The sequence below is a fragment of the Xenia sp. Carnegie-2017 genome, unplaced genomic scaffold (assembly GCF_021976095.1).
Source record: "Xenia sp. Carnegie-2017 unplaced genomic scaffold, XeniaSp_v1 HiC_scaffold_19, whole genome shotgun sequence".
Classification (NCBI taxonomy): domain Eukaryota; kingdom Metazoa; phylum Cnidaria; class Anthozoa; order Malacalcyonacea; family Xeniidae; genus Xenia; species Xenia sp. Carnegie-2017.
The window spans coordinates 5,108,060-5,114,803 of NW_025813481.1; the positions used below are offsets into that span (position 1 = coordinate 5,108,060).

At 35.2% G+C, this 6,744-nt stretch overlaps 1 long non-coding RNA gene across 1 annotated transcript; it reads left to right on the plus strand.

Moving 5' to 3' along the window:
• Nucleotides 1-4,425: 4,425 nt before the first annotated feature.
• On the plus strand, nt 4,426-4,796 carry LOC124438875. The gene is made up of 3 exons (XR_006946184.1): nt 4,426-4,504; nt 4,668-4,713; nt 4,783-4,796. It is a non-coding gene; the product is annotated as an uncharacterized LOC124438875 (long non-coding RNA).
• Nucleotides 4,797-6,744: the final 1,948 nt, after the last annotated feature.

Below are 6,744 nucleotides of genomic sequence, written 5' to 3' on the forward strand. Positions count from 1 at the left end.
GTGTTTTGATTAGGTACGACTACGTACAAATGAATCAAGTTGGTCTGACAAATTTTCAATTGATACCGCTGGGAGTGGTGGCTCGTTGAAATTCATAAAAGACGGCAAAGAGTTTGGGGTTAGCAAATGAACAGGTTTCTAGTTTATGTAATAACATATTTTTTTTTTACTTATCTTGTTTTTTTCATCTTCATACAGATTGGTACTGAGATACGTCTTGCATATTTCAGCCTTAGTAGAATCGTCGTATTTTCTCCATTGAACTTGTTAGTCAATGAGACGAAGGTAAAGGCATTTAGTCTTTTTGTATAGTGTTTGATATTTCATCAAAGTTCACTTCTTTCGTATCGTACATCTGTAGCATCGTATTTCATTGTGTGAATCAGATGGCGCTTGGTTGACGTTAGAATCAGGGCAGGTAATAGACATTTATTTAGTTGTTTGCGTATCTAGTTTATCTGATCCAAACACGGACATCTACCAATCAAAGTTTGCGTTATACATATGTTATTTTATAATCACATTTCCTTTCAGTCCTGTTTAAAATTTGAAAAAGTTCATATTTTCTGTTCGCAATTTTTGTATTGTTTGTGTGTTCCAGACTGTTCCATTTTGGCCAAGTGAAACTCCTGCAAAGAATTTAAAAATTAAAACTGATGACTTCCCCGAAGAGTCCATTCCATTCGATTTTCAATCTCATGTCAATCTTCTTCTTCGTCTTGATAACGAGGTACACAATGATACAAACATGGATGTTTTTGACATGACTGTATCGCTGATGTTTATAAAACGTGTTGGTTTTTTTTCAAAGGTTGGCGGCTTATGCGTGACAATGCTGAGTAAAGACGCTGCGACAGTTACGACATTTACTCCATATTTTGAAGGTTCAGCTCCGTTAAGACTTGATAACGATACTTCAATGGAGATTTGCTATCGACAGCGGTGAGGAAAAACATCTATTTTCGATTATACGATTTTATCGTGAATCTTTTGGTTTACGTTGAAATATCTCTTTGAATTTATTGCATTCAAAATGATTTGATTACAGTTTCTTTTAATTTTGTTTTCAGTGATTCAAGTAAGGTTCATGTTCTTCCTCCCAAAAAAACGACAGTTTTTACTTGGGATGATCTACATGGAAAACGTCAGGTCGAATGGTTTGTCTTGGGTTATGAGAATATGTCGACTTTAAGTAATATAGAAAAGGTTGTTAGAAATGATTTTTACTTCTTTTATTTTAAATATTGATCTTATTTTGATTTGTAGTTTTCTATGTTAAAGTAAAACGGAGTTATTCTGCCATTGAATGTATGTTTTTCCACCTTATATTTTCAGAATGATATGGGGGCATTGGGAGAAGCAGAGAAACCTCTGGGATTTTGGGCTGTATTTCTTGACGGCTTACAGCGAGTATTGTATTTCACTGATAGCTACACGATGGCCTTTAGAGCTCAACAGGTTCGTTATATTTAGAATGACGTTGATTTGTCATACAAGTCTTTTCCATAGGAGGGTTGAAACTGATTTTATGTGTATATATGTATATGTTTTAATATCGAAATAGTGGAGATGAGATGTTCATAGGACGACAGGCGGATGGTAGACACGAGATGTTCATTGGATGATAAGAGGATGGTAGACACGAGATGTTCATAGGATGATAGGAAGATGGTAGACATGAGATGTTCATTGGATGATAGGAAGATGGTAGACATGAGATGTTCATTGGATGATAAGAGGATTGTAGACATGAGATGTTCATTGGATGATAGGAAGATGGTAGACATGAGATGTTCATTGGATGATAGGAAGATGGTAGACATGAGATGTTCATTGGATGATAAGAGGATTGTAGACACGAGATGTTCATAGGATGATAGGAGGATGGTAAACACGAGATGATGATAGGAGGATGGTATAGATGAGGTGTTCATAGGACGATAGGAGGATGGTAGACATAAGATGTTCATAGGTTAATGGCTGAACTTGCAATATTTGTCGTGATATCATAGGATCAACTGGAAGTTCCCAACGTTGAAGTGAGTTTATCTTTACAAGAGATTGGTCTTTCTCTTGTAAATAACGAAAAGAACATTGAGCTTACATATCTTCGTGTTACAGCGTGAGTAAATGGAGTATATTAAGGAATTTTGATGAACTTTACTTATTGTACCTTGGCTTATTACTGTTATGGAAGGATTTATGTGTCATTTGTAGGAGTTCAATTCTATGGGAAGAACAAGGGAAACGACGTCGATGGAAAGCTTTCTCCAACAAAGTATCTCGGGGCTTAGAGAACGAATATCAAACATTACAGATAGCTTTGGACCAAGACCAGAAACCTGCATACACTTGCAAGGTCGATAAAATCACGGTATGATACAAATTATATTTTATTTTGTGTTTGTTTTTTGATTAAATGAAAAACAAATAAATTATTTTATAATTTTATCAAGGTCGATTTCGATAGTATGAATGTCATTGAACCATACCGCCGTCCTATACGTAGGACCTTCCATCCGGGATTCTGGGTGCTATTCAAGCAATCAGAACACGAAGTTCAACTTCACTTAAAGATAAATGATGTGCAGGTAACCTTTTATGCCGCCGTTAAAAGATTTCTGCGTAGACTTCTGTTTTTGTACATTAACTTGTTTTTCTGTGTTTCAGATTGATAGTCAAATTGAAGAATCAACTTTTAAATTTCTCTTTCATTCCATTCCTCCTCCAAAGACTGTCGCTGCCAGTAATGGTAACAAACACTTTCTTAATTTTTGATTTCGTAGAAGACAGAGCTGATGTAAAAATTTTATGTCTTATCATTCAGCTCCAAAACCAATGATTGAAGCGAGCTTAACAACACGCAGGGAAGAACGTGCCATTTTCAGTAGAATCAAGTTAGTATCTTTGTGGTAATGGGGGATCGTATATCTTGTAAATTCCATAATGTTCCTTCTATCCCATATTCACCCTGCGAGCATGAGCGAGATTGCCAATTTTTCAATGTAGATATTTCAAAGTTCTTGTTCAAGAGTTGGACGTCAGGATGGATATAGGATGGTTACACGAAGCTCTTGTATTGTTTGGCAATGAAAATCAAGATCTAAATGTATGAAAAATTTGTTTCTGTCGTCGTAGCTTTCACAGGCAAAAAAATAATCACCTCATTACCAAACTTTTGTTTTGCATGTCGGACATCTTTACTCCTAATTCGCTATTTTAGGAATCCAACTTCGATGAAGATATGAAAATAACAGAGTCTACACTGCAATCATTACATGTTAGTTTTATTTAAAAAAACATCTTTCGCAATGTATTTTAATTCACACGACAATTAACAATATGTGTTTTATTTTACAGGAGGCCGTAAACGATGCTCGTAATTATTATGATTATTTTCATCTTTCGCCCATCAAAGTAAATTCACAAAAATTTTTTTAAAATCCAATATTATTAAGATTTTCAAGTGTTGTTTGCGTTCATTTTCACAGGTTCATGTAAGTTTCTCGGCACAAGGACCCGGAATTGCTAGTGAAGATATTATTAATGTTTTGTTGAGTGGTCTTGGTATTGGCGTTGTTGATGTTCAAGATGTTGAGATAAAGTATGTTTGAGATCTTTACTTTAGAACATCATATATGAAAAATTCTTGTAGTTATTTTTATTTTCTTAAAATAAAGAAAGTCTGGCAAGCTGTCTTTGATAAGTGGTTGTTTCTATTCTAGAATCTGTCTTTGATCAGTGCTTATTTCTATTGTAGGCTTGGTTTTTTCGAGATAAAAAATAAGGTTTACAGTCAATCTCAGTTGATGCAGATTGCCACCAATCATTACAAGAATCAGGTAACATATCATATAAGCTATTCATACTTTGTTTCTTCAACGTTCTTGAATGTGCATGAAATTTGTTTCAAATTCAGGCTCTCAAACAATTGTATCGGTTTGTTCTTGGTTTGGATGTCCTGGGAAATCCGTTTGGTTTAATTGCAGGACTTACAACTGGAGCGAAAGACTTGTTCTACGAACCCTATCAGGTCCATTACATCTAAATGTAGCTGGGTTTTTTAAGCTAGTGCTAGATTGTTATTGTCTCATTGTTTATAGGGTTTGATTCAAGGACCAGAAGAGTTTGCGGAAGGTCTGGCACTAGGTGTGAAGAGTCTTGTTGGAAGCACTATAGGTAATATGTCTTTCGTTGGTCGCGTCATCAAAATTTAATCTAAAATTGGTTTAATTTTATCGTTTTATTATATCAGGTGGTGCTGCGGGAGCAGTATCACGTATCACAGGATCAATTGGCAAGGGAGTAGCGGTACTTACTATGGATAAGGAATATCAACAAAGCAGAAAATCATCGATGAGAAGAAAACCAACCAGTGTTAAGGAAGGTCTTAGTCGTGGTGGCAAGGGTTTACTGGAGGTAATGATCTATGAAGCACTATATTATCCTAATTTATCCCAGTGTTAAGGAAGGTCTTTGTCGTGGTGGTAAGGGTTTACTGGAGGTAATGATCTATGAAGCACTATATTATCCTAATTAATCCCAGTGTTAAGGAAGGTCTTAGTCGTGGTGGTAAGGGTTTCCTGGAGGTAATGATCTATGAAGCACTATATTATCCTAATTAATCCCTTATGATTTTGCTAATTAATGTCTTGCCTGTATTTTAGGGTGTTTTTGAAGGTGTTACAGGTGTTGTTACAAAACCAATGGAAGGTAAGATATTAATACACGTGATCGCTGTTTACGTCATGTCTGTGTATTTCATGGTTTTGCTTGGTGTAGGTGCAAAGCAGTCTGGTGCTAAAGGATTCTTCAAAGGTGTTGGTAAAGGTCTTATTGGTGTTATCGCTAAACCAGTTGGTGGTGTTGTCGATTTAGCCAGCAACACATTCGAAGGAATTAAGGGTAGAAATGTGTCATCTTAAAGTGAACCTTTCATATGAAAAGAAATATTCATCGCTGTTTTTTATTTATTTATTTAGCTCAGCATCTGGTGAGAAAGAACTCAAACGTTTGAGAGCACCGCGTCGTTTTATGCAGACAAAGTAGAGCTTTGTAATGTTTTTGTTTTCGTTTCGTTGATGATGCCCAATACTTCATGTATATTTTGTCTAGATCATGCGTCCGTACAATGAGCACGAGGCAGTAGGTGCTGAATTATTAAAGGTAAAGAAATTTCCTAGCTTCTCAAAACTAAACATTCGCAAAACAACATGTTTATATGTTTGGAATCAAGGAATATGCGAAGGGTAAAGAAAGACTTAAAATGACCTGTATGTGTGTCATTATTTTTTCCTGACAAAATGGCCATTATCATCACGAACAAGTAAGTGAATTTTTTCATTTTACTCGTGAGGTTAATCTCGTGTAATGCTCTTTCATTTCAATTTTTTGTTTTTAACTTCACCACCAGACATGTTCTTCTTACAAAGAAGGAAACGATCATTAAAAACGAGTGGGAAAATGTCTGGTTTTGTCATCTTAAAGAACTTAAAAGCGAACCGAAAGTCAACGGAACAAAACTAACTTTTAGCACGCCTGTAAGTATTGCTTTTTAATCTGATAAAATTTCTTTTTTATTAGCAATTACAATATCTTTTCGTCACGACTATTTTTGTTAAATGCAGAACATATGTCCCTTTTTAACCTCCAACAACGCTGTTTTTTTGCATTTACTTTTCTCTAACTATAGTGTTTTGCATTCGTCCTTTCCAAACAAAAGAGTGTTCTACATTTATCCCTCTTTGGCAATGGTGTTTTACATTTATCCCTCTCTAACAATAGTGTTTTATATTTATCCCTCTGTGACAATAGTGTTCTACATTTATCCCTTATCAAATATATCTTTAACTATCCTATTCCATTTTAAAGCACACGGTCAGAAATAATATCTCAATTTTTAGGAACAAGGGAAGATGTTCAAAAAGACAGCGACTAAAGTTGTTGATGTTAAGTCACAAGAGATTGCTGAGGTACGTACTTATCCACACACATCCTTTCATATGCTGAGGTACGTACTTATCCACACACATCCTTTCATATGCTGAGGTACGTACTTATCCACACACATCCTTTCATATGCTGAGGTACGTGCTTATCCACACAGACATCCTTTCATATGCTGAGGTACGTACTTATCCACACACATCCTTTCATATGCTGAGGTACGTACTTATCCACACACATCCTTTCATGATACTGCACGACACTGTCTGAATTTGATACATCAGAAAATTAGTAAACAGGGCATTAAATTATACCGTCATTAGGTAATTTTGTCATCTTTTTATGATAAAACAGCATGTTCTTGGTGCTGCTGATGTTTGAGTTTAACGATAAATCATTATAAGGAAGTTTTGGATTTAGTTTCATCAGTCTTTATGTCACCCTAGTGTTGTAGCCAATCACAAATGTCACCGTGATGTAGTAGCCAATCACAAATGTCACCCTAGTGTTGTAGCAATCACAAATGTATGATTTAGAATGACAATTTTTTTTGTTTTAGTGGATTGCAAATAACACGATTGAAGCGATGCGATCATTGAGATAAACAATAACTTCCTCCATTCTCTGCTAGATGAATATACACTTGTCCTTTTTATATTTAATGAATATGGTGATGTAGTTTTACTGAGTAAGCTTAATTTGAGTTCGTAGGATTTCATATTTTAATTTGAAATTTTAATAGATGTAAAATAAGGCAAATTTCACCACGAAAAGTCAAAACAATTGATGAACACGTAC